The sequence below is a fragment of the Triturus cristatus genome, chromosome 12 (assembly GCF_964204655.1).
Source record: "Triturus cristatus chromosome 12, aTriCri1.1, whole genome shotgun sequence".
Classification (NCBI taxonomy): domain Eukaryota; kingdom Metazoa; phylum Chordata; class Amphibia; order Caudata; family Salamandridae; genus Triturus; species Triturus cristatus.
In genome coordinates, this window is record NC_140595.1 from 540,263,981 (window position 1) to 540,272,023 (window position 8,043).

The 8,043-nt window shown below is 42.4% G+C and overlaps 1 non-coding gene across 1 annotated transcript; it reads left to right on the plus strand.

Moving 5' to 3' along the window:
• The first annotated feature begins 5,954 nt into the window (after positions 1 to 5,954).
• Positions 5,955 to 6,061, plus strand: LOC146776241 (U6 spliceosomal RNA). Its single transcript, XR_014974912.1, has one exon. It is a non-coding gene; the product is annotated as a U6 spliceosomal RNA (small nuclear RNA).
• Positions 6,062 to 8,043: the final 1,982 nt, after the last annotated feature.

An 8,043-nucleotide genomic window follows, 5' to 3' on the forward strand; every position in this document is an offset into this window, starting at 1 on the left:
AAGATTTTGTGTCAGGATTGTGTCACTTTTGTGGCCCAGCCACGACGCAAAAACTTTTTGGGCATTTACTATGCCACACAAAGACACTTTGCATGGTTTAGTAAATACAAAGTAATACAACGCAGCACCTAACTCTGCCTTGCGTTACTTTGTGTCAGGTACGTGTGACATGAGTGGAGCATTGGTATTTCCAGGCATCCATCCATATATTTTGACGCAAACACAGATTTACAAAGACCAAAATGGTGCACAACCCGACAGAGGCATGTTTTGTGTTGGATAGTTGCCTGAAAGTAATGCAAAATACTGCAATTCACTGTTTTGTGTTACTCTGCGTCAGGGGGGCGTTCCATGGGTGGTACCTGGGCATTCCCATGCAATCACCTATGGTTTTTGGTGCAAACCCAACCTGCTAACAATAGTAGACAGGGGTTTGAATCAAAAATGAACGCCACTATGAAGCCAACGTTAAAAAGGAGAAATGTCTTTATTTCTCCTAACTTTTCCTACTTTGCATCTGAGCTGCCCTATACAGCACACATCTGAAGAGAGAACAGTTTTAAAATTAGTCTAAGCATTGCATTATCTACTGGAAGGGTACATTCCAGTACAAAACCTATGCTAGACACACACAGACACCTTTGCATTATGGTGCAAAGGTGTGCGCATGGCGCTCTGCAACCTAATTGTACTCCAGCGCTAGGCAGGGAGCAGGATAGTGACATATTTCTGTACATAAGGGCTTTTCCTGTCTTCTCCCTGTCAGTGGCGTAGCTAGACACTTTGCCACCTGTGGCGGTCCCTGCCTTTACCGCCCTGCGGAGGCCGCATGGAAGAGCGTGGGGAGATTTGCTGGCGCAGATTCATAGGTTTGCCGCCCCATGTCGGGGAGGGGATGTGGTCCGTCGGCTAGACTGCCGACTTTGGTGCTGGAGACCAGGGTTCGAGCCTCGGGTCGCGTCAACATCCTGTAATTCTGGGCAAATCACTTAATCTCCCTGTGCCTGAATGTGTAATGTAAATACAGTGCTCATGTAAAGCGCTCCAATACCTTCGGGTCGAGTTCGCGCCATATAAATATGCAACAAAAAAAACAAAAAAAAATGTCAAACACATGTTAGAGGAGCAGAGGGTAGGCCACCACCCCCAAAACACAGTGCCGCCCCAGGCGAACCACCTCCCCCATTGCCACGCCACTGCTCCATGTGACACAATGCAAGTCAGCAACTTTGGTTGCTGCGTTGTTCGACAGTGTGTTAAATCTGGACCTTAAGAATGTTAGTAAATATTATTTTCATGGGTGTGCATGAAAAGCTCAGCTCAGCTCATTCGATTAAAATGCAAAGGCAATAAAGACCAGTAAAAATGAGGCAGTGATAGCACTTAAAACAATTGGTTTCTTGTGACTTTGTAAGTCAATGGTAAAAATAAAGAAAATCTTATTATTCCAACCTTTTGGAAATAGCTTCAAGGGTATCCGTACTAGAAAAGGGGTGGATCCTACATTTTTGTCCCATTGTTATTGTGATTGTGAAATGAATTCTTGCTCATATACTTTTTGCATACAATTATGACTAGTAATGATGCCATTTGAGAGCAGGGAGAGAATCCTTAACACTCAGAAAGGTGCAGTAAACCAATTAAAAAAGTAAACATGTATACCTCAATGTGAAAATATTAGGAGACACATCACAGTCCTCGCATATTGCCCCTACCATATCTTCGCACAGTTATGCATTTCCCGATAAACCTTTTAAAAAAAACAACAGCACTAACATCAGTAAATAATCTATAATTATTATTGGATTTTTTCTAGACTGGTATTTCTTTGTTTTTGTTTTAATTTGTCTTTGGGATATTATGGCTTTAAAAGGATCACACTGCAACGAGAAGATGTGGGGCCAAAACAGTAAACCGATTCCTCAAGAAATAGGAGAGACTCGGTACAATTTCTTAAAACAAACCTCCAAGTAATTTTACTCTGAAAGACACCCTAATTCTACGTTGTCTAATATTTAGCCGACCCTTTTTTAGCAATCTTTCTCCCATAAACTACTATTTTTGTCTTTTTCAGTGTTTTTAGCAAACTTATTTTTGAACAGTAATAGACCAAACTTCAAACAACCCTTTGAAATTCAACTGCACTGCTTCCCAGAATCCCTGTGTCCTCAGCATACTGCAACATAGATCTGTCCTGCTGGCCCCAATTTTAAGAGGAAATGGCCTAATTTTCCAAGATGTGTACTCAACTGATCCAAGTCAGCTACATAGAGATTAAAAAGCAGGGGTGCAAGGATGCATCACCCCTGCCTGAAAACTCATGTTGCGTATACTCACTGAGCTATCAATGTTGTCGTCAATTCGCATCTGTACCCAAGTATCTGTGTACACTGTTACTAGAACTTTATTGCACAACAGGGACCTTGGGTCAGATGCACTAAGAAACCATTTAGTGATTCCCTAACGGCGAATCCTTGCGATGCGCAATTAGGAAACAGCAAAACGGCATGTACGAAAGTGTGTTGAACACTTTCTGCGATTTCCAGTGGGTCGCAAATGACCTACCTCTTGAATATTAATGATGTAATGAGATAAGTCGCAATTTGCGACCCATTAATTATCGCAAAAATCACAGAGATGGTGGCCTGCTGAGGTCAGCAGGCCACTATGTCTGTGATTGCTTTTAAATAAAACAATCTTTTTTTATTTTTGTAAAGCAGCCTGTTTTCCTTAAAGGAAAACTGGATACATTAAAAAAATAAAAATGAGAAGTTTTCTTTTCATTATTTGAAGAATAGGGAGTGATCCCTGGGACCACTGCCTGCTCTGATAAAATGTTTGTACTACCATTCACAAAGGGGACGGGCCCCTTTCCCATTTGCGAAAGGTTACCACCAACTTGAAGTTGGTGATAAAATGTGAATGTTTTGCAACCACATTTTGGTTGCAAAACACTCTTACATACCGCTGCGATTCAGTATTAGGAAGGGACGCCATAAACACGCACCTTCCTAATACCGAATCGCAAACCCTATTTGCGATTCGTTAATAGGTTACTGAATCGCAAATAGGGTTTGGTACATCATAAAATTCAGACCATTTGCGAGCAGAAAAAAGCTTCTTACACCTGGCTCCTTATTTTTAATTGATGAACTGTGTGGACTTTGTGCTTTAGTCTTTCTTTTGTGTTTGGGGGCAAACTTTCAATTTATGATCTTGACGCATAATTTAGTATCATGAAATAATGATATCGATGAGGGACTCCTCCATGCACTACAACAGACGGAGGAGGAAGGTTCTGGGGGGCGATCCGAGCGAGAGGAGCGCGAGCAAACTGGGAGACGCGCACACCGTCAGAGAAAGGCCGTGATATTCCAGGAACACATGTAAATTAGTCGATTGCCTACATAGAAGCAGACGTCACTAGCTAGTAAGGGGGGACAACTATCAGGTTGATTGGAAAACGCGCTAGGGTGATGCGTACGGGGGGGCAGTGGGAGGGATACATACACATAAACCGGTCAATGTTGTTGTTGTTTTTAGGTCTCGCGAGCCAAAGGCTCGAAAGAGACATTTTATATCTGGGCTTTTCAAAGTGCTGCCGTGGCCTAAAGCTACAGTGCACGTGAACGTGCACGCGCGCAGCGCCATGTGTCTTTCCTCCGTAGCGATCGTAATCACGTTCACTTTCACTTTCGCGGGCTCCTCTTGTTGCTGGCATTCCCCCCTCCCTTCTCGCCCAGCCCTTCTTGTTTTACTTACTTTTCTTCCTTTTCTGGCAACTCAGGAGCTTGAGGGCAGCAGCAGAGCAGGAATCTAGCAGTGGACATTAAACCCAGCAAGTCATGATTCCTAACTAAGATCCAGAAAGAGCAGCAGGACCAGGTTTAAAAAGATGACCCATTTCAAGTCTTCTCCTAGTTTCTTGATAGGACTTTAAGCACACTTTTGAGGATCATGCCGCTGGGACACTGTTAAGAATCTAGCGCTGCTACACGCACTTGTAAGTGGAGAGAATTACGCTTCAGATACATATATAACCCTACTATGTTTTTCAATTAGATAAAATACGCATCTCTCTTGTACTGGATTACAAAGAAAAAATACAGACGGTCAAAAATATTTTTTTTACTTTGAAGAATCTTGGCATATTTGTACATAACACGTACTGCAACTTACGTCATTTCGGTGATTTAGAAAATATGCCAGTGCAAGTTAGGGGTAAAACATTTTGGGGGGAGCAACTCCTATTTTAGAGCCAGGCCGGACCCCGGGCTCGTCTCACCCCATGAACAGTCCGGCTTGACCACTTCTAAGGCACGCTGCCTGGCAGTGATTGATCAGCGGTATAACAGATCCGAAATACTATAATTTACCTGTCTGCAGCATCCCCTTCAGGATTCCATATGCCATCTTCCCTGCCCCGATGAAGCCAACAGTCAGTGCATCGCCTCCGTCCTCCATCGCTGCTCCTGCCCTTCACTCACCGAGTGCTCCTTTGACTGATCTGGGATGCAGCACCTCGCACAGCTGCTTTTCTTCCGTGTCCTTATGTCAGTCTCTTTCCTGGACTGGGATCTATTTGTCCGTACATGCTGGTACCGGGTTTCTTTGAGTAGTGTTTTTTCTCTGTTGACTTGTGTCGTCAGCAGTTCCTACGAGACTTTACTTTCGTTTCTCATGATCGTTTTTTTGTTGCTGTTTTATATAGCGCGAACGCGACCCGAAGGTATTGGAGCGCTTTACACAAGGACACATTCCTTATTTGGTAGGCACGGAGATATTAAGTGGTTTGCCGAGGCTCGAACCGGGTCAGCTCCAAAGTCGGCAGCTCGAGCCCTAAAGCCACATCCGTTCACGTGCTTAGTGTTCTGAAGTCTTTCTTCGATGTCTGTTTTGATTTTAACTAAGCTCAGATAGGGTGCAAAAGTAAATTCCGACTTGTTCGTTAACGAGGTCTTACAAGCGGCTGTATTAGTGGTTTACAGTCCAACCGGCTGTTGAAGGAGGGGAGATGTAAAAGCAGACACTGGGGTTAATAATATTCACAATTGTTGAGTTGCTGGCCTCTCGTGCGTGCTAGGTCGCCCTCCCCCCCGCAATATATTAAAACACACTCCGACACATGATGAAAAGTGCTTCAATGCCCCACATAGGGGTAGTAGGCGGTATATAAATGCTGCAATACAGTACCACCATGGGTAGCAACAGGAGAATATTAAGCACAAATATTGTTTTCTGACATGGGTTGATCCCTTAAAGCAGGGGTCTGCATGGTTGGGCTGCCCAGTGATTTTGATCGAGTTCATTTTATCCTGAGGTTAAGGGCTCTGAACTTTGAGAATTACTCCTTTATGTGTAATTGATTGAGTTAGTCTATTAGCAAATACAAATAACGTTTTGAAATGGGCTTCCTGCATCCTGATGGTGTCCATGGTCATTAAAACGTTAAAAGTTTGAGATCTAAGGTGCCACTTTAGCAGCAGTATTTGCTCGCTATAAAAATGCTAGCTAACATATATACATATATGCAAAGGCACAGTAGCTCATGCGTTCCGGGACTGCAGTATATTTGCCCCGTTGTGCAGCCAGAATATGCTCTTTTGCCAGATGCCCGTCATTCCCCTATTTGACTGACACTTCCTCTGGTAGTAGTCCTTTCTCTGTGTCTATTAAGTGCACGTGCTTTGTATGCGGCAAAGAACTTCCAGCGCACACGATTACGTAGTTGACTTGATTTGCATATATCCATGATGCTCTGCGATTTTCATAAAGTAGAATCGGCAATCTTTTTCTGCAGCAGAATGTTTTGTTTCTGATTCAAGTGAACTCCTTTGTGAAAAGCAACAAAGAGGAAGAGTATAAATTGCAACCATTTATATCTTTGAAGCACTCTAACTTTCAAATAATATGAAGTTAAGCCTTTATATACCAGCTTGCTCCGCAATAAGTTTGTGCTCGCTTCGGCAGCACATATACTAAAATTGGAACGATACAGAGAAGATTAGCATGGCCCCTGCGCAAGGATGACACGCAAATTCGTGAAGCGTTCCATATTTTGCCTTTTGATGATTTTTTATCTACAATCGAAACCCACTAAACATTCTTATTTGTTTTTTACTTTAATTTATTTACATTTTTCCAAATTGAATCTAATGATATTGACATCGACGTGTTACTGCAAAACTAAAATAATTTCCACACAACTGATGTACTGTGTGTTTATATCATCCAAAAGTTCTATTAACTGCATCATTACGATGTGATTTTTTCCCCACTCATGTTCATGTTCTCATCGCTCGCAGTTCATGGACCACACTAAACAAACTATGGTGTAGAGGTAGGCGGCTCAGCTAGAGCTCCTCTTGGGCTTCAAACCCAAAACGAGCCGAGCCTTCATGTGGCTTCTGTCTGCCACTCATGGTGGAACGTCCTGTGCCAAGAATGAAAGAAAACGCAATAAAATATGCGATTTAAAACAGGAGAACAGTAGCCATTTAGTGCCTGAATTGTACACAGTGAAACTAGCAAACCAGGGATTAGCCCCAGCTTCCCTGTTTGACCAAACTGTGTGACACTAGGCAACAAGCATTTGCAATGCAATAGGTCTCGCATTTACACCAGTTTAAGCTATTGGCATTGTAAATGACAATGCCTTTTATTTATGTTCAAAAAACAAAAATAAAAGGCATTGTCATTTGCAATGCCAATAGCTCAAACTCGCGTAAATGCGAGACCTATTGCATTGCAAATGCTTGTTGTTTTCTGTCATATCATCTGTTTGGAAGCCCACGGTGAATGAACTGGAAGGACTTTGTGGGACGTCATTACGGTACTTCAATATGATTAAACTGTATCCTATGCAATTTGTAACATTTATTGAGCACCAGGGCCATACTTGATCCTCCACGGAAGGAAATGTATGTTATTAACGGTGCGCCCAGCATCTACGCGAAGAGAAATGTATGCCAAATTGTTGATTAATCGTTATATCTATAGATAGCTATTCAAACAATCTGTTGCCTTTCATAAGAATGCAAAGAAAAATCAATAAAAACAGATTTAAACAAAAAATGAAATAATGATATTGATTAAAGAACCTGTGAATAGCCAATATTGTTGGCCTTTAATAGGTTTTCTGAACAAAAGGGTGTTGTGAAAAACAAGGTCAAAGAGTGCTGCTCTGTTGAAATAGAAACAGTGTCTGTGGGAGGAGAAGAGTTTTCTTGTACACAGAGGCGATGGCCTTTAAGGGGGGGTCAGGTATGACCCAGGAAGCCTGTTTGGACCATAGTAAGCCGTGGTCCATGCAATCAACAGCTTTTTAAACTCAATAAAGGCAACATCCAGAGTGGCTCGCACTCATGCTGAAAGGACATCTAGCTAAAAGGGACGATATTATTTAGCATGTCCCAGGATTCTAATTCCTGGGGGAGGTTTTTTTGCGTCGGCGTCGAGCAGAGTAATTAGACAGTTCTTGGACAGTGATGAAAAGGAAGTAGGATTGCTCCCTTCCAGCTACCTGGTACTCTGGCAGCATCTAAAAACAATAAAACAATGGAGAAAAGAGACCGACCCAGACATCCGACTGTTCTTGCTACACTGCTGCTGTGATCATTTTGGGGCCCAGGGCTCTGTCTGACTTTAATCCCTTGAGCATTATTTTCTCATTATTTTCGTTTTACTGCTTGTAAATATCCATAAACCTTGTTACCTGTGTTGGTTCCCACCTGGATTGACTTGTGTGTGGTCACATGCAAAGATGTTGTATATTGGAACCAGTCTTCTGAAAGAATTGGGTTGTTTATGACGCCTCTATGCCCATTTGATAGGCTAGTTACATATTGCCTACATTTTCTATGGTTATTTTGTTTACAAATGGTATGTAAATCAAACAATTATTTCTCTAAGGCAGGATTTTCCAGCAAGTAGCTCGTAAGTTACTGATAGCTCTTCAACTACATATAAGTAGCTCTCCTGTTTGCAACCAAGCCTCAGGTGAGGTTCCTGTCTTTGAGCGTAAGGGCGGTGTCGCACTCATAT